Source organism: Bombus terrestris, chromosome 9, assembly GCF_910591885.1.
Source record: "Bombus terrestris chromosome 9, iyBomTerr1.2, whole genome shotgun sequence".
Classification (NCBI taxonomy): Eukaryota; Metazoa; Arthropoda; class Insecta; order Hymenoptera; family Apidae; genus Bombus; species Bombus terrestris.
Genome location: NC_063277.1, coordinates 13,775,895 through 13,802,110, shown reverse-complemented (window position 1 = coordinate 13,802,110; position 26,216 = coordinate 13,775,895). Strand labels below are relative to the sequence as shown.

The window sequence follows — 26,216 nt, the reverse complement described above, 5'->3', positions numbered from 1 at the left end:
CCTTTTTATTACTTTTTTCTGCTTTTTTTTTAAAGCTCGTCCCTGTCCTGTTTGAAAATTCTTTTCAAGGTCTCTATCTTTTTCCAACTCGTCGCAGCCTATTAACTTTTTGCAAGCCACCGAAGCCGGAGAAATTTTTGCAAAATCCGGCTCGTCTGGCTTCCGCCTGGTCGGCGAACAGAGGACCAGACGGATCGATAACGTGTAGGCCGTATGTAACAAAACGCTTCACCCTTTGCGATCGGTGAAAGTTCCAGCGGGAATGTTCCAGCCGACTGACCGGCAAATTTTTTAATCGTTCGTTTGTTCATCGTGAAACTTCGTAACAGCAATTTACGTTGCTGAATCCTCGTGTCGCGCTCTTTCCATCGACGCGTATCGAGTGCTGTTAGTTTTGATACCGTGCAATCGATTTTACAACGCTCGTGAACAATTACCAGAATCCCTGTGCTTGTACGAGTAAGTCAACCAACGTTTCTAAGTGGCGTTTGTATCGTTAAAAGATAGAGATCCTCGGAAAATACAATCATTCGATGTAACGCTATAGATCGTCCACTGTTCTTCGCTAGTAATTCTATGGTGCTATATGATAAATTATATTTACGATTATGTGACGCATCAAAAGCCATAAATTAAACCTTATGCGACGAAAAATGGAAAACATGTTGCAAATCAAAGTGCAATTATTGCAGAGAGATACTGTAGATCATCCTGAAACCGAAAAGAAAAACCAGAATGGAAAGGAAAAGCACGAAGGAAAGGGCACACGTTACAGAACATACAGCATATGAGTCCGAAGGAGAACTTGGAGAGTTTGGTCGGAAAGACCGGCGAATTAGTGCAGAAACTTTTCAAGCCTGAAAGTCATTTCGAATATTGGATTTGATCTCTCATCGCGACGTCCAGGCTACAACTTTCCCAAGCAATATTCTATCGAATTACCGTGCGCTCCCAATCGGCAAGGTGCTCGTCATGATGCATTGGAATTAGGTAGAAAGTCGTTCTCTGCAAAAGCGACCTGTCTCACTCGGGATTTATTTGATTCGTAGCTCGAATCGATTGTTTCGTTTGATATTCTCTTGTGGAGTTTCCTTGTTCACTTCCTTAATTCTCTTATATTTCCCAACGAAATAAGACTATATGCATAGAAGTTATTCTACTCTTATACTCGAAAATCATCGTAGCTATTATTTCAAAACTGAACGCAATTTAATAGAAAATTTTGTGCTACGTGAGCTACAGTATGGACATAGAGATAAAAATTTAAATTTGGATCGAACAAAATCCAGCCTCTGTCTCTGTTACGTATGGATTACATTTGGATTAGATTCAGATTAGATTTGGTTTAGGTTTGATCTAGGGATGAACGTAGCGTTAAACCCAAATAGGGTCAAGATCTAGGCCTGCATCTGTGCCTCAGTTAGGCCTCAACTAGGTTTGAGTTAGGTTTACTACGAAACTAACAAATTATTGCAAACGATAGGTCTGTCGTGTCCCTACTTCTTTGGTCTAAATATATTCTTTCCAATCGATATAGAAATTTCGGAATCTTAAGCTTACGATTTCTTTGGCAGAGTAGTTTCACCGGAAATTCTTTATATTCACTGTACTGTATTCGAATATTATAGCTTAGCTTCGTGAAAATTCAGCTGTTTCCTCTCGATCCCGATGTTTGCACTGGATTTGTAGACACGACTGACGCATCAGAAATGTAACATGCATATGCGTACTTAGTAATCGTCGAGCAGGGGCATCTTTCATGGATAACGGTAATATGACATTAGAAATTTATTCCAAATAAATATCTGTACCTTTATATCCTCGCTATTCTTCGTGTATTACGGCAAAAGTTTCGATTCATCATCGACATCAATCTTGATAAGCAACAGTTACTTTCCAGACCAATAATTTGTCCTAATTAGCATGCTGAAGTGACATTCAACTATTAAAACTAAGAATTATTTTAATCTGCACACGGTTACAATTAGGTCTAAGTCGAGGAAGAAATTCTTACTTTGATGTATTGCAAAACACTCTACTTTCCACTATCTCATATTCGATATACGCATACTTTACCCCCACGTTGTAATCCTCACAAAACTTGGTCCGAAGCGAAGGACAATTTTCGCATTTCTCTTTCAAACTTTTGAAGCAACATTCATCCGGGATCTTATTAGCATTTTTACATGATTCGCGTTTTTCAGAAGCGGATGGAAATGAGTAGCCGAAAGCGAACCGCTGGCTAAACAGTAGGTGGTCGGTTGGGCCGCTTGTTACACCAACTTCCGGCATTATCTAAATTACTTTGTACTCGACCGTGCAGAAATTATTGCAGATATCGCAGAGTTTCGACATTAGAGCGCGGCCTCAATGGAACAGTGCCCTGAAACCATAAAGATGCGGCTAATTCCATTCTGGCTCTTTCCGAAAGATCCTACCGTTCAACTGCCGCATTTCGAGTACCAGTTACGTGGCGAATCTTCTTCGTGGAGATAATGTCACGGAATTGTTTCGCCTGCGGCGTTCACGGAGATAATTAAAATGATTTTACGCAGGGGGGCTGGCCATGGGCACTCTTTAATTAATGCATGTTGCTCTAACACGGAAGTATCCACACGACCGCACTTTATTGTATCCGTCCTACATGACCACTGCTCGCGGCGAAAATTTCGATCAATTTGCACTCACCAATTAACAACTCCAATTACTAGTCAGGATAATGTCGAAACGTCAGGATGTTCCTAAACCAAAGGCACACGTGTATAACATAGAACGTTTGTTAAAGTCCGCAAGTGATTCTGAAGGTTTAGTCGAATGAAAATCTGCACATACGTGTCGACTAAAACTATTCCTCAAAGACCCCTTAAAACGAAGATCTTGGAACCGTGCGAATGATAGGCCGTATTCGATGCTCTGAACTATGAAACTATGTATATACTTTCAGAAGATTATTTATAGATTACGATGGAAATTAAACGAGTTATAATTAAAAAGTATAAGGGACCCAGGTTTCCTCCGCAAAAAGGCCATAACTCTTGGCAGGGTTGTAACACGGTGGTAACAGCCGTATCGATCGGCTCACCTTGTCAAGGGGGTCTCGAAAAATTGCCCGAGAAAGAACGTCCCTCCTCATCCTTCGAGTAGACGGATACGCGAGAGATCGAATAGGTGGGTCGGCTGAAAGGAACGAACACGAAAAGATGAAGGGGAGAAACAGAGGGGGTCGGAGCAGGACAAAAAACATGGATGAAAAGTAGAAAAAGGCCGGATGAAATATGGGTGAGGAGAGTCCGGAATGGGGGTGGTGGAGGTGGCGAGCAATGCTAAGGCAATATCACAGTCGACTAGCGACGGCCCGAACCGGCATACTAAGCGAGTTGGAGTGATTTTTAAAACAGAAGACGGGACGCCCGCGGGAATCTTAAATAACCGTCGCAGCTGGGCAGAGGGAAGAGTGGCGGCCGAAGGGATGAGACCGAGGAAAAGAAATCGCAACGTCGTCGAGGAATATTCGAGCGAACGACCGCGACGGGAAGAGTGACAGGCCGGGAAATTGGGAAATTGAACCTGAACCCTTTTATCGAATGCGAATGCCACCCGAGATACCGAAGCCTCTCTCGCGTTGCCGCGCCTCGATTCTCAATGCACTCGAACTGAGACGAATCTCAGTCGAAACTGGCATCACCCCTCTCCCGTAGCTTGGCTTCACGATTGTTCGTTGGTTCAATTAAACGGTATTTTAGGAAATTCTTTGTACTTCCTATTGTTTCGAGGAACAACCAGCGCCGCGAAGTTATTTTTCTTAGCTGTATGGTTTCTTGAATATATTTCAATATACCATTTGATCAACCTGTATATTTGTGGCCTCGAATTTGCCCCAACGTGCTGATATTTTGCAATGATATACGGATCTGAGATTTAACTGTGGTAGAAAGGGTTGAGTTAGACATGGATTACCTATCAAGTTTGGGTTAAGTTTAAGCCCGGATAAGCTTTACGAGGTATTAGTTCCGCTATTAAGTTCGGTGTATTCATACGGACTAGGATATACACAGGTCTTCCCGAGATGCTCAGATGTATGGCTGTCAGGGAACGCAGTAGAATTTTAAATATCGGCGGTGAAACCGTATAGAGCTGGGGCTGACATGGTGAAATGATGGTTAAGAATTCAAAACATGGGAAAATATACGGAAACGCGGTACACGGCCATAAAATACAGGAGTAGCGTGGTACAACTGAAAAATGATGCATCAAAAAGTATGAAAAATTCTAGTTTCGAGAGAGTTGCAATACAATTTACGGGACACGAAATTTGAAAAGTTAATGTTTCCACGTCGTCAAGCGAAAATGTTTGAAAATCCGTCGCGTCCGCGGCAAAAAATTCGCAAGTGAAATTGCTAAAATGTCCCAGCTCGTTAAAAAACTACAATGTGTGTTTTCTATGACGATAATTAATGTTCCAAGAATCGCAGCGAATAATAATATCATAATTGGAATATCAGTGCCCTCTGGAATCTCAGATATCCATAAATTGATTTAACAATATTTAATCGTCGATCTCTTGATATCTGCGTTTATTATCACAAAAGATTCTATGATCTTCCTCATTTATTCTGTTCCATCGGATGCACAGTTAAGGATCCTTGGAAAATTGCAATCGCCGGCGATGGACGTCTTTGAAATTCCTCCAAGGGTTTCCAATTCCCTTGGAAGACACGTCCTGGCAATTTTTCCTCGATGAGGACAGAGTTTCGAACGAATTTTCGGTATCCGGCTTCTTCACTTGTCAACGCCTTATCCCTTCGTATCCCCTGTCCCTGGATCTTCGAAATCGTGGCAGATTTTAAATTTTCATATAATCCAGAGAACTCGTTGTCTCGTCCTGATGAAGTTTCGTTCGATAGAGTTTCTGAAATAGGACAGTTCGATTCAAATTTTCCAAGAAGCTACACCGACCAATTGACTCTTTCTATGTATCTACGAACTGTCTTTGCTTTAATTAGATGTGACTTTTCGAAAGCACGTTGGGCGAGTTCGTTAATTGCATTGAAAAGTGAGAAATTGTCAAGAAAATTATACGAAAGCAATCTATCGGAAATATGAACAAGTAAGCGGGAAACGCAAACAAATAACCAGGTTATGTAAATCAACAATTCGAGAGTATAAACAGACGGACGAAAAAAGTTAACAAACACATGGAACAAGAAGAGTGTACTAAATGTTTTGCGTTATGTACGCTCGAAATCATTCGTCTTAACATACATCATTGTCTAAAATAATCAAAAAGTATAAGAGAAGGGAACATGGTGAGATACAAGGCGAACTAGACATCTCTGAAAGAATTCAATTAGAACGAAGAAAGTTGTCGAGAAAACTCACTTACGCTATACCATTTTTCCGAGTTACACACAAAGAACGGAGTTGCCCGCGATAGTTTCAACGTTTTTCCACCTTCGATTCTTGGATGTTGGCTGTTTCTCGTACTTCGACACGCATAACTTTTAAAAAGCTACTCTAATCGAATCGGTTAGGTGGCTGTTGGCGATTCAAACTTCATTCGACTCGTGCCATCGTTGTCATCGATTAGCTGCGTGACTCCTATTTTCGTAACATACGCTATCGCCTTTCGAAGGGACTTACCAGAAACAATGTCGTACATCCGAAAAACTAAAGTAATAAAAACCACAGGATACTTTCCTGCGGAATGGAGCTTTCGTGAAACCAACGATTCAACAATCTCCCTTAATAATTAAAAAACTTTGATGCATGGCATATCTTCTTAATACCTGATAATCAGTTGTGACGCATTTCCAGCATTCAACCTATTAATTAAACGACCTTTGCGGTAATCCAAGTTATTTATTATTTTATAATTCATGCAGAACGCAAGTCTATTTTTTACACGGTTAAGAAAGATCTATTGCGATCCTTTGACTTTTCCAAGTAATTCTATGCACCTACGATCTCCGTAGAAAGGGCTTCCGTTACCGCATGACACCACAATGTTACGCAATTGTTCCATTTCAGGAAGTAAAAGTTCAAAGGATACGGATGAAACCCACAGCAAGGTATCATTTAACCATAATTGATTCACGATAGAGGTTCGATATATTTTTACAGCCGACCAAGCTACCTTGCAATTTTTCATTTCAATCTCACACTCAACTAACATTTCCATCAACGCTGTACAAAAGAGGAAACAAGAATCAACCTATCTTCGATCGAAAGCAACTTCCAAACCCCGCCCCATCTCTCTCTACGTGACTACACGCGCGAGCTGATCGCGCTGATTCGCGCGTGAACGAGCTGCAAGCGTAACCGTTGCTGAATTTCAACGAAGATCCGGCGTCGTCGCTTCGGATCCGGCGTTGGCTCGCGATGAACAAGCGCAGGATGCTCTGTTTTTAGGCGGCCAGTCGTTTCCTCGACTTTCGTCCGGGCACGTAATGGCCTGGATGCGGCGCATTCGCGTATTCCAACCAGTCGGTCCTCCTATCAGCTCCGACCGTCACGCGTCAGGAATTGCAAATTAGATTCGAGCGATTTACTCCGAGCGTCTAACACGGAGACGTAGAATCTAAGGTAGCCCAGGCCCGAGGTATCGCTCGCGTCCTCTCTTCCCTGTATCCGCGTTAGATTCCACGGATTCCACGATGATTGTTCAGAGGGCGAGAGACGCGACGCCAGCTAAACCGGAAATTTTACTTATTTCCCTTAGAATTGCTACGTTGTTTGAGAGAAACGATCGGAAAAGAACATCGGGAGAAAACAACGGTTACAATTGCCTAGAGGAAGGTTTTGAAATTTTAATTTGCCTGCAGCAGGTATTAAAAAATCGTTTTTTATTTTCAATTTAGTATTTCGTTTAAGAATAACAGAATTAACTTATGATCCGCCATTACGTAGTTTGCCGAAATAAACACACGTGTCTTGTATGGCACAATTTCCGAGGTGAAGTATTAGGACCTTTAATCTTCGAATGGTCGAATAGCAATCGTTGTTGTTGTTTGCAGCCGGTCAGTTGAAATATCAGAGAGAAGGGGATAGCTAGACCGAATGCCGTTCAAATTGCAGCCATTACCCCGATTGGAGTCACTTTGGATATTTCCGTGTTTTTGTAAGATTCAAGAGTCGACTACCAACATACGAAACGCAGTGAAGTTCGAAGACCTACGCTCTTAAAATTCCATCATAGCTTTTTGTTCCCGAAACTCGTCAGAAACTACAAACGTTTTCTCTCATTTTTGCCATAGATTCTGCAAAAATCTCCCAACGAGTAACGCGCTACTAATTACGCAAAGGTAATCTCGAATGTCGTTAATTTTTCCTAACAAAAACTATGTGGTAGGAAACAAGAGCTGTAGGTGGAATCAAAAAGAGATATATGACGAGCACTGCAACCGATAATTTTTATATCAAAAAGTATTTGTAAGAACTACCATCGCTAAGAGCGGCGTAATCTTGTACCGGTAGATAAAATTGGTTTACTTCGCGTCTTGGAATTAACTTTCCTTTTAAATAAAGTGAGATTTTAGCGCGTCGAAGAAATAGCTCGTAGGAAACTCGATCTTCTTCATCTTCTTCGATGACTACTCGGCTGTACTTTTTAGTCCCCATTGCCACCATTCCGAAGCATGTAGTTCCTTTCCGTCAACTAGTAGTTTATCGATCACCGCATCGAAGCGTCGCGAAACTACAAATGAGTTTACCCTGCAACTCTCGCAAGAAGGAAAAGAAGATTGATCGAGCGTCTGACCTACGCACTGTCGATTCAATTGGTCGCAGAGCCTCCTAGTAATAAATCATCGAGCCGCGACATGTCGCGGAACGACTCGTACGAGGCATGTTCTTTATCCGCGCAAAATCGGCCGGAATAGAACAAGGTGCATGGTTCAACCCGAAGATCGTGACAGCTTTGGTGAAAAGCTTTAGAAGGATGATGGACGTTCGTGTTATTTATAATCGGGCCAATCGATAACGATGAATCTCGAGTTAAAAAAGACAGGGAAATCATTTTGCACCGATGCAGCATCAAATGAAAAATATATTTCTCGTTGTGCCTTAAAAATAATTGTAGCGACAAGGAATTGTTTTCAATTCGTTTTAACAGTTCCGTGTTATTTGAAGAATGGCTTTAAAGCACGTGCAACGTTAGCTGACTTCTGGCATCGAAATTTATTGCACGATAGAACGGTCGAAAGGAATTTTTCGATCAAACGTTGCATTAGTTAGAGTTTCCTGTACCATTTCCTCTCATTATCGTTCTAGCACACCGTCACCACTACTAATGCTCTATAAAGCAAATGTAATTAGCTTTTCCGATTCATCGATTAATTCTACGTTAATTCTATGTTAATATGGTTGAAAATGTAGATTAACAAGTACACATAGCGTGTAAGGAATTATATAATACAATTAGATATTGATCAAACGTTATCTACCTAGACGCTTACACGCAAACTCTACTAAATACTCAGTAGTACAAACAGATACTAAATAGGCAAACATTGGAACATTCACTCTGCACCTAATTTCTCGCGTATCTGTCTTTGCCCAACGTTAGTTTTTATTACACCGATAAAGCGGGACTGTATCTATTGAAAATTATTTCCTATATACGTGTCAGTCGACAAGTTTCCCTATTGCTTGTTCATCTTTAGTGACAATGGGGAAACAGAAAGTGCGATTCAACCACACGTTACGTATATCTGAGAACGTTTCGGATGGACAGGAATGCAGCAACTCACGTTCCTTGCTTGCATTCCAGAAGCAGGAATGTCTCGGCTTGAGCCGCGAGATGTAAAATAGGAAATGAAGTAAACTTTCGCACAAACAGAGGAATAGAACGTCGAAATTCAAGTTCCGCGACAGGATTCCTTTTTTTAATTCGGCTGCGTTTTCCACGTCTTCGTGGTCCAAAATCTCGTTTCTCAGCGACGCGTTACAGAAAAGCGATGGGATTTAAAATGTATGAGCCACACCGCACGAAGCGATATTTTATTCAAAAACCCGGGCGACGCCAGGAACGCGTCACCAGGTATTAGGATTCGATAATACGGCCGTGAAGCGTTTTTAACACTGGCGTAAAAGCCAGGGGAAGAGAGGGTTTTGCGCGGACCTCGTTTATTATGGGCGCGGCTCGTACAAGGAGCGGTTCCGCAATTTCAGCGTTGCTCCTAACGAAATTCGGAGCTTAAGAACGAAATCCAATTTGGCCATTTGAGCATGAAGCGAGGCCGCGAACCACTCCGCCTTAATGCGATTTGCGATATCGCGCGCAGTTTATGGTAAGATAGTCGGCGTCCTTTCGCGATTAGAAGAAAACACTAAGGGAAGACCATAAGGGCGACAAGTTTCCTCGATAATTCCATTCCTTTTTGTATTTTTGAGTTAAGATCGTCATACGTAATATTACAAAATACAATGGTAATATCTGAAGAAGCTAACGTCATTTTCCAACAGGAAGATCAAACACGAAGTTCTTTCTCGCCGGTTAAAGAATTCTTACCATTTCAATTCGCATTTCCATTTCTATATCTTCCTCTAACCGGTCGTTCTAACGAAGTGGTGGTTTCAATTTTGGGGGAAAATCTACCGGCAAGCGGTAACCACCCCAATAAAGAAAACTCTCGCCTTCCCCCTCGGTCTCGTGTCGCTCGATTATTCACGCCAGTTGATCCCAGAATTACACGGACTCCCGAATAAATTTCCGGCGAATACGTAACGAGGATTCGGCCTTTCGCTGCCGATAGAGCCATGAATTTCTGCGCAAATAGCCGCTTATTATCAAAGAGGATCATCGTCGGGCGATAGGGCCGATGCAAGGAACACCGATGCAACACGCTTCGCTTGTGCAACGTGTTTCTGGCCAGCTAACTTTGTTACCCGATCAAACAAAACGTGTAATGCGATGTTAAATCGTGCGGTTCGATCGATCGGATCGCGCGTTGTGCCTTGTAATCGGAACAGTTCTTGTACTGTCAGGAGAATACATATAGAAGCTTATGATTATCATAATTGTCAATAAATCAAGCTTTAACAGTCTAGCGTTTTTCTTCTACAGAAATCATCGCCGCTTTTTGCTCTTTTTCGCGCTAATTAAACGTTCAAATCGTCGCGCGACCAGCCGAGTTAATAACTCGAACAAGAAGTTTATTCCATAGCTTCATAAAAAGCACATAAATGTTCCAATTTCCTAGCTATCACGGTAATCCATCTCGCCGTTTATATTATCAACTCTCTAAGGAATAAAAATCGGTAACTGCGTTTAAGGTGGGAAAATTGCGCTGAAGAAACATGGGAGATGGCAAATGTACAAAGGGGGTAAACGAGAAACGAAAGTGAAACGCACGAGATTCCAACGGTTTTCCGCAAAAGAAACGAGAGCGCGAGCTCAGTGGATTTTCTGTCACACAATTCCTACTTTTGCTGAAGTCGAGCAAGTATGCAAGTTCTCACGTTAATTAGAAAATACAGGAAACTGCGAAAGGTCGGAATGGCGTCGAATCACGAATCGTCTGGTCAAAGGGAAAGAACTCTGAGCGTCGGTATGCCAGAACTATCCGGCGGTGAATTAAAATACTTGGCAAACGACGAACGTTTACCCTGCGCATCTGTCCGCTCGAACTTTTCAGCGAATGGAAATTCGCAAATCATTTTGACCAGCTGCTGGCGAAAGTATCGGAAAAGAAGAAGGAAAGACACGAAAAATATGAGAAATATCTAGAGTATCTGGCGAGTGAGTTACAGATTCCCTTGCTTTGACTCCGCGTACGATCACAAAACTCATGGCTGTTCGACGTTTGGTCCCTAGCCTTCATCCAATTTTCGCTCCCAATATTGCTTCTAATGTACGACGATCTTCAAGTTTGCAGTTGCTAGTGATGCACGAATAATCCAATAACTCACCCCAGAAAACTGGGTTATCTCACGACATTCTCGTTGGAAAGATTTCGTGTTGCGTTGATCGTTATTAGATGAGAGAACGATTCGAAATAATGCTGTGATTTAAATCACCCTTATCAACACCGAGAACGTTCTATTCCTGGACATTTTCAAACAAAAGAAGAACTCCAGAATTACGTACGCGAGCAAAAGACAAAAGGTAGCAAGCAACGCGAGAAAATCGAGCGAGTAGGTACGTTAAACCAGATTACGTGTTCCACGAGCAGATTGCAGTCGTTGTGTCCGCTGGATTTATTAAGCAGCGTCATATATATTCGGCTGTCAGACTAGTGTGGTCCACGAACTGAAGAATCGCTATTTCCGATGACGAAAGAGGACAATCGCTACTAGACGGGCACACAATCGGCTGGATACTCCAGAGGAGCGCAAAAAATGGTGGCTGGCATCGATCAAACCTAGCTTCACGCTGTGATAAAGTACCTAAAACGAACATAGCTCTTCGCGATAACTTCTGCGAACGTAGGAGAGGCGGGCTGACAGAGAGGTACAAGACGATGAAGACTGCACCCGTCACGTGTAATTGCGATTCGATTAGAAGCGTAAATCACCGATCTTCGTTGCGGTAACTGACCTCAGCGATTTCTACTCTTAGCTTCGTTCTCGATCGCCATTTGTAAAGTTACACGAACAATGGCGAAATTGATGAAGAATGAAAACAACCATGTAATAAGATTGCTAATAAACTCGAATATATCAAGACTGGAATACATTTGTACGAGTCAGACAGAAAATAGATGAATCTAGACGATACCAATATTTAAAAAAGATGTTTAACATTTCCAAGTGTTCCTAATTTATCAATGTACCGAAGGTAATGTTTAATAACGTTTTTATCACTTTGTATAATTACCTACGAGCAGCCGCTCACTAAGTTAATTCGTAAGATAAGATAGATGTATGGATCAGGCCCAAGGGGAAACTCCATGTCTACTGATTACCGATGTGCCGATAAACCAGGCTACCGGTTTATGGCATGTCGTTACTATCGAGTGTGCAGAAGCGAGAACCTAACAAATTATCCGGCCCGCGAACGTGCGAATTGACAGCCATAAATAATTTCAAGATCTCGACTTCCAGCTTCGACGAGACCCAGTAGACTGTAAGTGTAATGATTATTTAGAAATTTTCAAAAATAGCAATATCTGACGTCGTCAGATATCGTACTTAACTTAATCATAGAGATCTAACAAAAGATTTTCAACCACAAGTAGGATAGAAGTATAAAGAAATAGCACGTTATCGTACGTACAACGCAATTTCAAGTAACACCGATCCGTCTGGGACCAACAATTTTTCTTTGCTATCAAACGCGCGGCTCAAAACGTGGGAGCCCAGCACATAATTCCCATGATTCTCAAACAATCCATCACCGACAACCTTCCTACCCCAATCATTCTACTTTCGTTAGCCGGGCATTTTTTTCGTTATCCCTTTTGGAGCAAGGAACCTCGCGAGTTGATCGCATAATGCAAACTTACGCTTTAATCTCAGTCTTGGTCTAAAGCTTCCGGACGGTAATCCTGGAACGACATGGAAATATGAACTCGTAAAGCTATTGAGCAACCGACCGGAAACGGACGGCCATGTAGGTGTGTAGCGGAGCTCGGGACAAGGGGCCACTAATGCTCCTGCGAAGATTTATCGTCACACGCCGCTGGGAATGTTACGTAAGGTTAAGCTCAGGGTCGAGGCGTTAGGATTCGACCTCACCCAGCGATCCCAATGGCGTTGCACTCGTGTAAATCCCAACAAGCCGCTTCTCTTTACAATTACATCACGCAAACAGTCTACGAACTTTCGAAAACGACATTTTCATCTTTAGGTCAGTTACAATGTGACTTCTGGTTTGCAAATCATCACGGACTTACAGAGTTTAAATTGCACCGGACCGGCTAACTAATCCGGAAACTAAGTACTGCAACACGTTACTAAGCACGCCGTAATTGTCTCGAGTTGAAATTTTGTTTGGTTGGGTAATTTCACGTACTGACAGTGGAAGTTATTCGAATTACGCTACTCTGTAGAAATATTTTTAGAACGAATGTTTCGCAGTAGACGAGTAATCGTCGTGATCGTTTTATTTAATAAATAAATCTCTTACATGGCCCCTTACGTTAAGTATCCTTCACGGCACGATTAAAGTCTCTCCTATACCATTCTCGTACTAATCAAACTTATCGTCTTATGCATTACGCAGTATACATTACCATCTTCTTCAGTCGCACGGAACGGTGGTCTGGACACAAACTCCAAGGATTACCTGGACCGTGTTACGTAAACGTTGGTCAGGGAACAAGACGGTCGGAGCCGAGTCAGGGACTTATGCCTAACTAATCATTGCTTTGGCGATTAAAGCGGAGACACGATCGAGGAATGCGAACTCTCCTGATGATTCTCCAACGGGTAGCTCCGTGAGCGAACTTGGCCGCCGCGCAACCGACCGCAGATCCGCTCTTCCGTAAAGTTTGCATCAAACGGGTGCTCTAGCTGGCCAGAGCATCGACGAAACTCAGCCTGTGAACTCTCCTAATGTCGTTTACACGTCTGCCTGTGGAGGTTTTTCAGACCACGGACAAACAGAGTCCACTAGCCAAACAAGGAGGAAGAAGGAGGAGATGTAGCGGTAGTAGCAAGGCAGAGAGAAAGAGAGAAGGAAAAGGGAAAAAGCGAACTGGCTAATTACAGAGACTTCTCTGTTCGGGCTACTAAATTTGAAGCAAAGCTGGCGCGTTGGAGCGGACTAATTGCAGTGTGAATGATTTACCACCATCTATGGCTGGTCTTCTTACAAAATTGTCGAACCAGGTATCACGGCTTTATGCTCCTGTGATCATCGCGAGTTGGAAAGTTGACGGACCAGTTCGTTTTCTCTCAAAGTAATCGAAGAAACGGGCAAAGTTACAGATTATATTGCTGATTGAACTAAAACGTACAATAAACGCGAATGTTGGATAATATTTGTTTAACGTAGACAGACGATGATATCGAAGGTTTGTTTTCAGAAGTGTAATAACACGACGCTTCGTACGAGGTTCGTTTAAAGAGCGCATCATTCTCTCCCCTTAAATAGAAATCATATGATAGAGTGCAACGTTACGCCACTGTTTCACCTGCAATTGTGTTACGCGTCGATCGAAATACTTAAAATAGTACATATATTACATTATAGCGCGTAAAGCGAACGAAGCGAATACGAAATTTGCATTGTTCCAACGCACAACTACATATTCGTCCGTTTAAATAATTTTATCGGTTGTTCAGGTAGCAGAAACGAGAATCAGAAACTACGTTGCAGGTGTTCATGTCGACCAGAAAAACTTGACAAAAACAATAATACGGGAAAACCGCACGAACGCCAGGAACAGATATAAGCTGCCTATTAAATCCAGCTTTGAGTTTGAAACTACCAAAAACTAGTCATCGATAAAAACTGCACGATATCTCCATCGTGCTGCCCCATAAACTAGCTTTGCCAAACAATTCTACCTTTATATACATTGGTATTAATCAAAGTTGCGAAAAAACCAAAGTAGAACTTTTGCGTGCTAAACTTCCTGCCGTGTACACGTTCAACTTTCGACACAGATCTCGATAGATTCAAGTTTCGATTTTACGTCCCGAGAGAATTCGGCTGTCCCGTTTATCGCGGTTCACCGTCACCACGTATTTCGCATTATGGTCGATCCCGGCTGCCTGCCACCGGAAACCTGGCGATTTAAATTTAAACGAGTCCACCATGATGCGCGTGTGCGTCTCGTTCAACCGCTCCTCGTTTGTGGTAAGATTATTCGCCACTTGTTTCATGGATCATTATATGCGTTTTCGAGTTCAGAAAAGCGAAAACCGAGTAGCCTTCAAATCGCTCTACCGCGCGTTGAATTGCCCTTTCAGTTCGATTGTAGAGGAACGAAACCGTTTCAATTCCTGAATTTTGAATATCCAATTTTTCATCTAAACTGGTTCTCGACCAAAACTAGGAAAATTCGGCATCGATTACTGCTCATAACCTGCGATCTTAGAGTAAGCTGCGCACTCTTGGTAAAGATCATAGGTGATACTTCTATTAAAAAGTACGCCTTTTTCATAGAACCATTCGCTTGAAGATGCGATAATAATATCGACTCTCAGCACACTATGAGCTTCTCAGTCTGTTTATAAAAAAGGCACCATGACGCAATTAAGGGATAATAATATTTCCATCGATAGTTTCTTTGAAGTTAATTCTACGCTGAAGTAATAAGCGATATACGCAAGGAATCGACGATCGTATGCGTTATTCGACCGCAAATCACGCGCATTCTAGACATCCTCGACAAACCGCAGCTGGGGCGTTAATTTTACTATTATAACACTTCTATAGAAGGCGGTGGAATCCCATCTCTGGTAAGCGGTATGCACTTGCCGGAGAACGAAGCTGCCAACGACAGAAGTCGATCCGTCTCGACATTTCAGGTAGAATACTGATAAAGGAATTATCTCGGCGATATTCCATAGCGCTGTACACCTACGACATCGTTTCTTATAATACCACCCCGTTGATCCCTCCAAGTGCAAAGGTAAGATGTTTTTGCCAGCTGAATCCTTCACAACACGCTCGAAATCCTTGCGGAAAGCTGTTTAAGTTGTAACCCCTGGCTGAGCCTAGTAACTGTTTGATGCGGGGAAATTGCGAATAGGATTTTAGGGGTGGATTCCCTAACATATTTCCTTTGCCGTCACACTTAACTATCTTTTTTTTTCTTTTCGATAATGCATTACTCTAAAAAATAATACGACAGGTAGGTCAGTGGGCACAACTCCCCTCTAACAATATTCAAGCGTTAATATTCACCGAGAATTTGGTAATTCGTTAGAGTGCGCGGTCACGACATCGTAAAGACGACGGGGAGGCTCGTAAACATCGGCGAATTCATTTTCCCTGTTATTCCCTCATACATATTCGATGGTCTAAGTGAAGGGACAGGCGGCGCGACGGGGATTATGCAAAAGTAGATATTCGCACGTCGTTCATACAGTCGATCTCGCGATCGTAGGACCCTCAAACCTCTGCACAGACGCGTATGTGCTGGTAATCGTTTAATGACGTTAAACGCCGTTCCATGATCCGTATTCAATTAGCGCTAATTCCGCTGGCGAATAAATTTGTGTACAGCTTTTAACAACCAGCGCGCGCTTGTTCCAAACAGGAAGACGGACGAAAGCGATATAACATATTAGGTACTATAATTAACTCGTACCGTTATAATCTATAATGCATCGATGCTAATGCCATTATCTAGTTGGAAATAGATATCTTGAACATGGCAAAAAATTGTTATATTGATAACATCGACACGACAGGCGGAATCGTTAATTAGCGAGGGCTGTTAATCAGCTGCATAATGACTATTAAATTATGCTCAGGGGTAGCGTATTCGATCATTCCTTGCGTGTAATTAACACGAAGCACTGAGCATTTCGGAAGCTCAGTTTGTACCGAATACTCGAATCAATGCGTCCCCTACTTATTCATTTCCTTTAATCAAAGACAGCAGCTGCGAATGTTCTATGTAGCGAAACACGTTCGCTCTCAAAGGATTAATTTCCCTGCGATTATCCATGCTCCAAAGGATCTTTCATTCGCATGTATATATCGTAGTGGTCCTCGACGGAAAAAATGTATTTCATCTAATCGATAAATGTAAATTTGTAAGAAATTTTCTTAATTAAGCAGATGCCAACTCCTTCCTTCAGCTGGTTTATCATCTACACGTTTTCCAGTTCCAAACTGCCCACTGCAACGAGCAATTTGCATCTTAAGAAGCCACGGTTGACAGGTATTCCCCTGGAAGGTATAATTCGTCTTCCTTTCGCCGACAAAATTTGTTAGTAGAAACGTCGCCGTGGAGTTTCGGCCGAGTTCACAAAGATCCAGTCGTGCAACAATCATCACAGAAAGAGAGACGACAGTCCCTTCTATGCCGTTGCTTGATGCAAGACGAGGACGGACGCATTGTGTTAAAATGCCCGTTCCCAGGGATTGGTCCGAAAGGAGCTTACTACGTGTACGCAGACGCGGCACGCCAGGTCAGTTCCGCATGGCGGATAGACGCTGGATTTATTGCTTTTGTCGCGGAAATCCCTATGGCACAAAGGCTTGGAAAAATTGCGGGATGACGCGACACACCTAAAGGAACATCGACCGGCCTTTCTTTCTTCCCGGATGATGCATTGGAAATTAGTGGATGTAGCAACTTCCTGACCGTTGTTTTATCGTAAAATCTTGTATAGCGGAATCCGCGAGCATAGATCAAATTTCAAAACGAAGAATTAATAGAATTGCACAGAGAATCTCGTGTTCTACTTTGAAGAATCAAGGTGATCGAGCTTGAAGCTCGAGTATGTATCTCGAGCGTGCACCAGCATCTTCTCCATCCCTAACATCACGACAGAGAAACAATTCCATCGTAAATATCAATGACTAGAGGTTGCGCAAACACGCGATCCATCAGAATTCATCGGCATCAGAATACTCCCTGTTTCGCTGTCTCGCTCATTCTCTCTCTGTTTCCGTCTACTCGTAGAAGATAGGATCGAGGACATTTCCGAGATGTTCTCGAAAATCACCGGAGTATCTTGAGGCCGATGCTAATGCCCTGATGCGACATCTGCACCCTCGAGACGTCACGCAGATATGTCGAGTATCTCCTGGACATTACTGCATATATGCGACGGCAGACATTTCGCGGCCGGAGCAAGAACAGCAGGAACAAGTGGAAGCTCGAGTGTTGGATGGGGGATAGAGGTTGGTGGGAGGACAGGAACGTGTTATTGCACGGCGAAGAACTCATCAACGTGTTCCGGGCCGCGTGTTCGTGCTCGTTCGTGTGCACGTAGACCAGGGCTAAGCACAAAGGCATCAGCCAGCTCGTCGAACCGCTCGCGAACTGAAAATCCATGTGGCTGTACGAGATGTATATAGATAGGAAGCTACGGTTACGTGTTCATCCTCTTCCTGTCTTTCTCTACTATATGTGTACGTACATTGTACATTCTATGCAACAGCCGTATCTTAGTCTCTTCGCCGACGAGGAGCGTTATCGCCCACTTAAGGCAATTTACTTCTCGGATCACTTGCCAAAAGCGAAAGGAGCCGACCGATCGATGCCACCTGAGAGACGAATTCTGAGTTATCTTCTATATCAAAGGCATTTGAAAACGTTCCTGATGATCTTTCACTTTAACCATATACTCTACACTCCACCTGGCTACTTCTACTGCCACGCTATGTTTGCTACCCCTTTCCGTAGTAGAGACGCCCGGTGATTTTAACTAGCAGCAACTTAATTCTCTCTGCAAGCAGCCACGTGTAACTATCTCTCGATTAGTTTCTTTTTCCAAAATATCCGACACGAAAGATCGAAATGGATCTTCTTATCAATAGATCTTCCTTTAAAATCGAAGATATTAAAGAGCCACGTGGATTCGGTCTCCAGCAGACGTCTATTATTCTCAATTGACACAGTAGAGAACGAACGAACAATGACTTTTCCTATTCTTTCGTACAGAGAAGAAGAGCCAAATTAGTCGGCATCTATTTTTTTTAGCACACAGAATTGAACACGATATATGGACTGCACTTTGTTTCGGAAATCACCACTTTGTCAGAGATGAACATCGAATTCGAATCTTTGTTCGTTTACGATATCAGATTTCTACGAAGAAACATGAAACTCTGGAAGTACTTGATATTTATCAATCTATGAAAACTTTTGAAATATTACTAGAAGATAAACTAGAATAGCAACCGGAAAAATTGTAGACGTCAAACTTTTCCATTTCTTTCGAAAGGTCTATAGAATTCGTCTATTCAATGGAAAATTCGTGAAACGTCTCGACATTGGTCCAAGATGTGCTGGATTAAATGTTCCACCCGGTTCTGTAGTCTCTATGAGAGACGATCGCTGATTTATAGAAAAAGTTGCCGGATTGCTCGAAAGCTTATTTGGTGGGGTACTTCGAAAGCTGCAAGAGGACTTTGCCGGAGCTCGATGACCCGCGTTCAAGAAAAGTTTGTCGCACGGAAGAGCCTGAAAACTGTTCCAGGTTCTCCAGTACAGAATTCGAGGGTGAGCGATCGAAACGCAAAGACCACAAGATCGATGCAGTGCCGAAAATTTTACGATTTAATTTCCATCGGTCGTGACACGCGATAGTTCTATTCGTGACTTCCAGCTAACATGGCAACTGGCCAAACGCGAAATGCACGAAATGACGTGGCACCATCGCTCTTTCTCTCTTCGTCCCCCGGTGAAAAATGTTTCGTTTTACGGTCTAACTTTAGATCACCGTTTAAGCAACATATCGTGAACACGACCGCTGAAAGCTCCGACGATTTCTGGCCGATCGAACTTGGCAAAACATCGTAGCAAAACCCGTCTACTCTCCTCCCGTCCGTTTCTAGTATTGTTTTACCGTGATTGTTGCATGAACATTTAGGGACCAAATGTTTTTCGACGTTTATCGACAACTCGCGAATGATCAAGCTTTGAGAAATGCAATTTTCCAGAGAGAAGAGATTTTAATTACGACGACGATAAACTACGAGGTTTTTACACGTTCTATGTGTCAGAAGTATGAAATTTGTTTCGTAAATCCAGCACAGCAGGAAATTATTCGCTTGAAACCGTTATTTCGTTTGTATATAGTAATATAAAGTACTTTTGAAAACGTTATATTCGTTTTGGGCATCGTTGTCTATTAACCAAAATGGGTAGAATGGATTCCACGATCGAGGGAGCACATCGAAATCACGAGAACGATCTTCCACTAACCGGTTGGCGGCGAGTTACGATCGATAGAACAGTAAAAATAATCTCTCGCCACGCGGAAAGCGAGAGACGAGATAGCGACAGGTATGGCGAGAAAAATAGAAAAACAGAGGAACAGGGGAATGGCCCATAGCGTTGAAATTTTAAAGCGACCGGGGAACCAACGACGAGGTCATAAACTTTCATTTCGATTTGGTAGTGGTAGCGAAAGGTGAAAAATTACCGACTGTACTCAACTCTTTGTCTGCCGATTCGTTTCGCACAGTAGAACTTGATCGAGTTCGATTTGAATCGAATCCAGCACTTTAAACATCGGTGAGAAATCGTCCTATCGATTTGAATTTAAATGCTCGATATGATGCTTCCATGATTCGAAATCGAAATTTCACGATTTGAGACGAGTTTCGACAAAATTTCTCAACTTTTGATACTACCAGTTCGTTTATACACAACGTTCATTTTAATAGCTTTTGCGATCGTACGCGATGATCACGTTGGACCCGCCCGTTTAATCGTCGTAAATGATGGCGCGAGTCCAATGGCGATTTCGACGATAGAACAAAATTTCTCCTGTCTACGTATAGAGAACGGCTCATTTATCTTCGACGACACACGGTGGAGCATGGATTACGTGCTTCGAATGCTTACGATCCCTTCTGTCGGGGATCTCGTTGGGAAAGTGCCGCAATATTCTCCGGTGTATGTTAAACTTTAGAAAACAGGCAACCTAGAAGAGCGGATTTCAATATCTATCGTTGAGACATCGATAGAACAAGAAGTGTTCGAGTAGCAAAGCTTACGCGTAGATATGCAGCAATTTAAGTGACATTCCGCTCGAACAGACACAAAAAATGATTAAAAACGAGGAAATACGGTACTTAACGGAAGGATTAGCTGGTATCTTGATGCTGGCTTGAGTATTCTAATCGCGAGGTTTATCGATTGTAGAGGGACTCGATGGTCTAGTGGTCTACCGATAGAGATGTACAATTATCGAGGACTCTAAGGTTGAAGCGGTGTAGTCATCAAGTGCTTCGTGACTGAATATTGCAGTTAGTTGAAAGTTCTAATTGCGGCGTATTATCCACTTTGAGAACTCTAATTGCATTTCCTGCTACTGCAGCTTCTGAAGATTCTTTCTGCTTCGATTGCCGAAACATCGGGTACCCTTTCATGACGATTTTCAAAAGTGTTATTGCTAATTATGTGCTTAATTATCGCGATACTTCAATCGCCAAATGGCCGAGTCTGCCAGTCGAACTTTCAGCGAAATTCAACAAAACTCTACCAATCCATCCTGTACTTTATATTCGTTATTCGATTCGCATAACTCCATTTATATTCCATTGTGCGTTTAAATTCCAAGATCCTCGAATCCTTCTAAACTACCAACTGAATAAAGCTTACCGTGGGATGGTATACACGCAAACCGCAAGTTTTGATGAAATGCGTCTCTCCAACGATGACTCGAGTAACTCGAGTTCCTACGTCTCGTAGAATCGAGACAGGAGCATGCGTCTCAACGACAAGACTGAAGACGAACTGCCTCTTTGACTTTGCTCTCTCTAACCTTTCTTTGATGGCTGCTTCACGACTTCGTTCTCCTGAAACGGATTGCTTCTCGCCGCATAATCATACCCGAGGCTTGTTCCTTTCATTGCCACCTCCGCTCCGATATTGATTCAACATCCCCTTTGTTTTGTTTGATCTAATACCAGTCAGCGTGAACACGAGACTTAACTTTCCAGCCCAATACACTACCCCTCGAAAGATATTGCGTCTGTATCAATATCCAGTTCTGATAGCGAACGGTTGGGATATACCAGTGGGAATATTCCCTCGATATATCGTGCCGATATTTGTCCTACGTTTTATCTAAATTGACGTCTCAAGCGACGTTTTTGCTGGTTTTTTGGTACTACCGTTAAAAACAAGCGAATTACTGCGAACTTTTAAACGAACCAATCAAACCGTATAGGAGCTTACTGTGCTTACTGTGCTTACTGTGCGGTTTAACAAGATTCCCGATATTACTTTCCATTTTTCGAGAACATAGTGTTTATCGAGTTCTATGAGTATCTACATACGCTTAGAAATACATTAATGATATCGACTGCTGAATAATGTAATTAAAGTAATTCCATGTGCAATTACGAATATTCAGAACGTATCATTTCATTTTGGTAACCTTTCCAATGTATATGGAATATTAAATATGTCTTTTAAATATTACATTACATTGTGTAAATTAATGGATTTCAATTCGGGTGTATGTAACCATGTTTGTTGTAACAGAGATTCATCCAGTATGCAAATATAAGCAACCACAAAAATATAAATATTTGTCGAGACCATGCTCCTTATCTCATCGATCAAGTATGTGGATAAATTTCCAAATAAAAAACTGTATCGAATCCATGCGTATTTCGTGTTTGCAAAGGAATGTCTTCTACGACAAATTCGAGAGATTCTTAAACTGCATCCTGAACAACTGCAGTGGTTGACGTTTCTCACATTTTCAGATGTTAACGTTCCGAAACGGACAAATCGTTGTGTATATTTGTCGACAAATATTTGGCATACATTTACAACTCGGATGAAAACTTGCAACTTTCCATCGAATGCTCGACGTAATCGACTTTTAATTTAGGATGTTCCACGTCCTAACGAGGTGAATCATAAGCAGAGTCTAAGTTTAATACCTCGATCGTGGAGTTCTTGATATCGATACGACGTATTGATACACTGAATGATTAATCAGAATGAATCATGCATCAATCAAATATGAGATATTGAACGTTTCGCTACCAATTATTCCAAGCTTCACGGCGATTGTTTAATATTTCACGTAGCATTGATTATGAATTAAAGCATGTAATGGAATCCGAATCAGCGATATAAACTAAATTGAATGAATTTTGGACCAACCTACACGGAAAAATACTACCGTGTTTGATAACGAAACGTTGCAATTTCGGAGCGTCGAAGAATCCTAGTTCGAGCTTGCGACTATGACATTCGGTACATCTCTACCAATCGAATGTCTAACTAAATTTTCAGTAGACGATGCTGCATCGAATTCGACTCGATTTCGCGTTTCGATTCGACTATACAGCACAAGGAATCTAAGTCGAACTCCTCTTACGTGTGTAGTTACACAGAAATACGGTTGTATTTCTCCGAATCTAGTTAACAAAATTTGCCGATGCAACATGCACCATAAACTACACGTATCTATAAAACGTATATAGCGAGATTCAATTCACTTGCACGAATCTAATATAGGGAAAGCTAACAATTGCTGGCAACAATTTTTGCAACTGGCAACAATACGATAAGTAATATCGTTCGACTATTGAACGCTAGCTTCGAGCGTCTGCCTTGTCGCGTACCAAAAGCATCCACTTCGTACTTTCTTTCTTCCCGCTTTACCAAGTAAGCGACATCGAAATTCTTCACGTCGAAAAGTTTCCGGCGCGAGTAATTAAGACCTTACAGGCGTGTAATGGCCGCATAAATCGGCCGGCCGTAACTTGTAATCCACTTTCGAGTTCGCGAGGAACATCGCGCCACCACCGCCACCTCCGCCGCGTTACACGTAAATTTCCCTGCCGGTTTATGCAAATTATTGATGGAACCCGGGGCTAATACATTGTCGCGCGTGCAACCGGAACCGCCGACGAACTCACACATTTATACAAGGGCATAGGGGGGAAGGAGGGAGGGAGAGGTCTGGGTGTCGATACATTTTCCGAAGGAATTACGAAAGCTCGCCTTCTTCCCCTTCCATTTAAATACCGCATAATAGCCCGATAAATAAACATCGCGCGATACCATAGCTTCGCAGACCGTGGGAAATTTATTTTCGACCGAGCTGGATCGAAAATACGACGCCAAGGGGGATGAGATCTGGAATAGAGCTTGTATGGGTTGCGATCGCAGGACCGATGATAAATGGAAATATTACCAGATATAATATACTGTCGTGTTGAAAACTGGTGAAATATGATTTTCGGTTTATCCCCTGTAAAAAACACGTGTAGAATATGATTAACTGATCGAGTATATGATAAAATATCGTAGGCGTTCGGATTAAATCCCTCTTTATTTGAAACACACTGTATACACGTATATATGTATAGAACGACAAACAATTAAAAAAATTCTGATAGCCGCTCTAGAAGTAATGAGTATACATGTGACCAAAGAGTCGCGAGAGCAAATGGTAAAAAATATCGATGGTAGGACCGTTCGATGTATAGGCATAATTCTCGAATCTCAAGCGGCCGAGCAAAATCAGTTTCACGCAGACGCGCCGAAACTTGAACGCGAACGAGTCTCCGAGGCCGAATCCATCACTGTCAGCGATCCGATTGCATTAGAGAGACCGCGGGGCGGACGATCAATTGCGAAACATTCTTACCGTGTACCAAGTACTACTCGGAATACCGTACGGACGACCGGGCGTTTCTGCTAATTAACCTGCGCACCTAGTAGGCTATCGAATCTACCACCACAAATGTATGAATCACTTTGTTGTCTCAGACTCACCTTCAGATGCTCACGATGCTAGCTCCGCGGTGTCTGCACTATACAACACATACACACACGAGGAAGCGGGGTATGGTTGCACGAAGCACGCGATCCACGAGATTCCAATATCGAAGGATAGATCGAAGGTATGTTTTCGATACTCTTGTCGACTGTTGCTGAACGATTCGTGCTTGATTTGCATAAACGCTTCGTCGCCACGACACTGTTTCTCGGTTCCCGCTACGCGAATCACAGCTTCACGAAAATTATCACACGACACTGATGACCAACAAGCGAACACAATCACCGAGCGAGAGGAGCTCTATATATACATATACATATGTATATATGTAACGAGCGTGTCACGTTGTCGTTCCACGATAGCCGGATTGTTCACTGTTCGCGCGAGTAACTCTATCGTTTGATCCAGCCTGTGCTGCCAATGAGAAGAACGTTTCCGGCTTGAACAACAGCCTCGAGCGGATCAAACGTCATCTCGTTGCAGAAACCCGTGCATCGTTCCATCACGTTATTGCCGATACGTACGCGACGTGTCGCCGCGATCTGTCTCCGCGACAGTACACGATATCCGACAGAAATATTTCGAAAAGTAACACCGATATGCGCAAGACGAGGGATATATGAACACTGTGGCACACCGAGGAAACACGGACACGGAAACAACAAGCCAAGTAACGCGGTACACAACACGTAACGTCGCCTCGAAGCTCACGAGACGGACTACGGTACGAGAATGAGAAGGTCTGCGAGCATTCGCGCATCGCGACGCCAGAGACACCACACTATCCCCGGCGAGGCGAAGCGCGCCACGGTCGATTCTGCGGTTCCCACCTACCGACCGAACTGTACCTACCCTTCCTTATAGCGGTTCTTTTAATTTATGTTACACATTTGCCTTTTTTTTTCCAGCCATTTATTTTCGATGATCATCCTAATTTCGTTTCAAGTTTTTCGGACAGGAAGAGAAATTCCGTTATGGTTCTTGAAAATTTCGCACCGCTATATTTTTCAGTTTTCATTTTCGACTAGGATCAGTTTAGCGTACATCCATGTAGTGTATATATTTACTAGCCATTGAAAGTTATATATATATTCTTTGAATTCTATTCATTTTGCGCATGTTGAAAGTAACTGTTTGGATTGAACATACGATGGTAGCAAGGATGATACTCTATTTGTTTACGTTTTAAACCGTACAATCTTTTATATCTGTTGAAGTTCTAGAAAAAGCAATTTCATGCAATCCATTGACATCTTTGAAACAGGATGAAATATTGAAGAAAAAATACAAAACCCAGTCTTGGATAGTGAAACATCAACGAAGCTGATCGAATCGCGCCGCGCAGACTCCACTAGAGGAGAGACAGCTGGTATTGATTCAGTTCTACCAACGGAAGGATACTTTTTGGTAACTTTGTCGTATATCTAGGGACACTAATACGAAACACTTACAGATTGAAGTTCTTCAAATAAAGTTCAATCGATTTTCTTGGATAAATTTTACAAAAGGTACTCTTTTTGATTAGAAAAGCTGAAAGTACCTTGATAAGTAGATTTACGTTCGGATCATTAATTAACTTGTTCTATTGAGATCAATAGTTCAATGTACTTTGAAAGTACCCAAGAATCGTGGTTAATATGCCAGAAATGTATTATTTTGAGCTAGGCCGATTCTTTCAGATCGAAAGTAATTCCAAGAATCTATCTTGTGTCTAGAATCTAAAAAATAAGCTACTTTTCAACAAATTTTTACAGGAAATTTGAAACGTCAAACGCATATCTTTCGATACAAAGAATTATCAGCCGCCCAGTGGAAAATTAAAGCGAAAAGTTTTATTAGCCGGAAAGTTCAATGAATGAAAGTTTGCTGCAACTTCCCATAGAAGT

General features: G+C 42.3%; 1 protein-coding gene across 2 annotated transcripts in view; it reads right to left on the bottom strand.

Annotated features, from left to right (window-relative positions):
• The window catches only part of LOC100649264 (neuroligin-4, X-linked), a 261,737-nt gene extending 236,662 nt beyond the window's left edge, over positions 1-25,075 (bottom strand). For both annotated transcript variants that reach the window (XM_003397768.4, XM_012311998.3), the window contains exon 1: positions 24,327-25,075. The gene's annotated coding sequence lies outside the window, so the exon portion shown is untranslated. The remainder of the gene's footprint in view (positions 1-24,326) is intronic.
• Between the last annotated feature and the right edge of the window lie 1,141 nt (positions 25,076-26,216).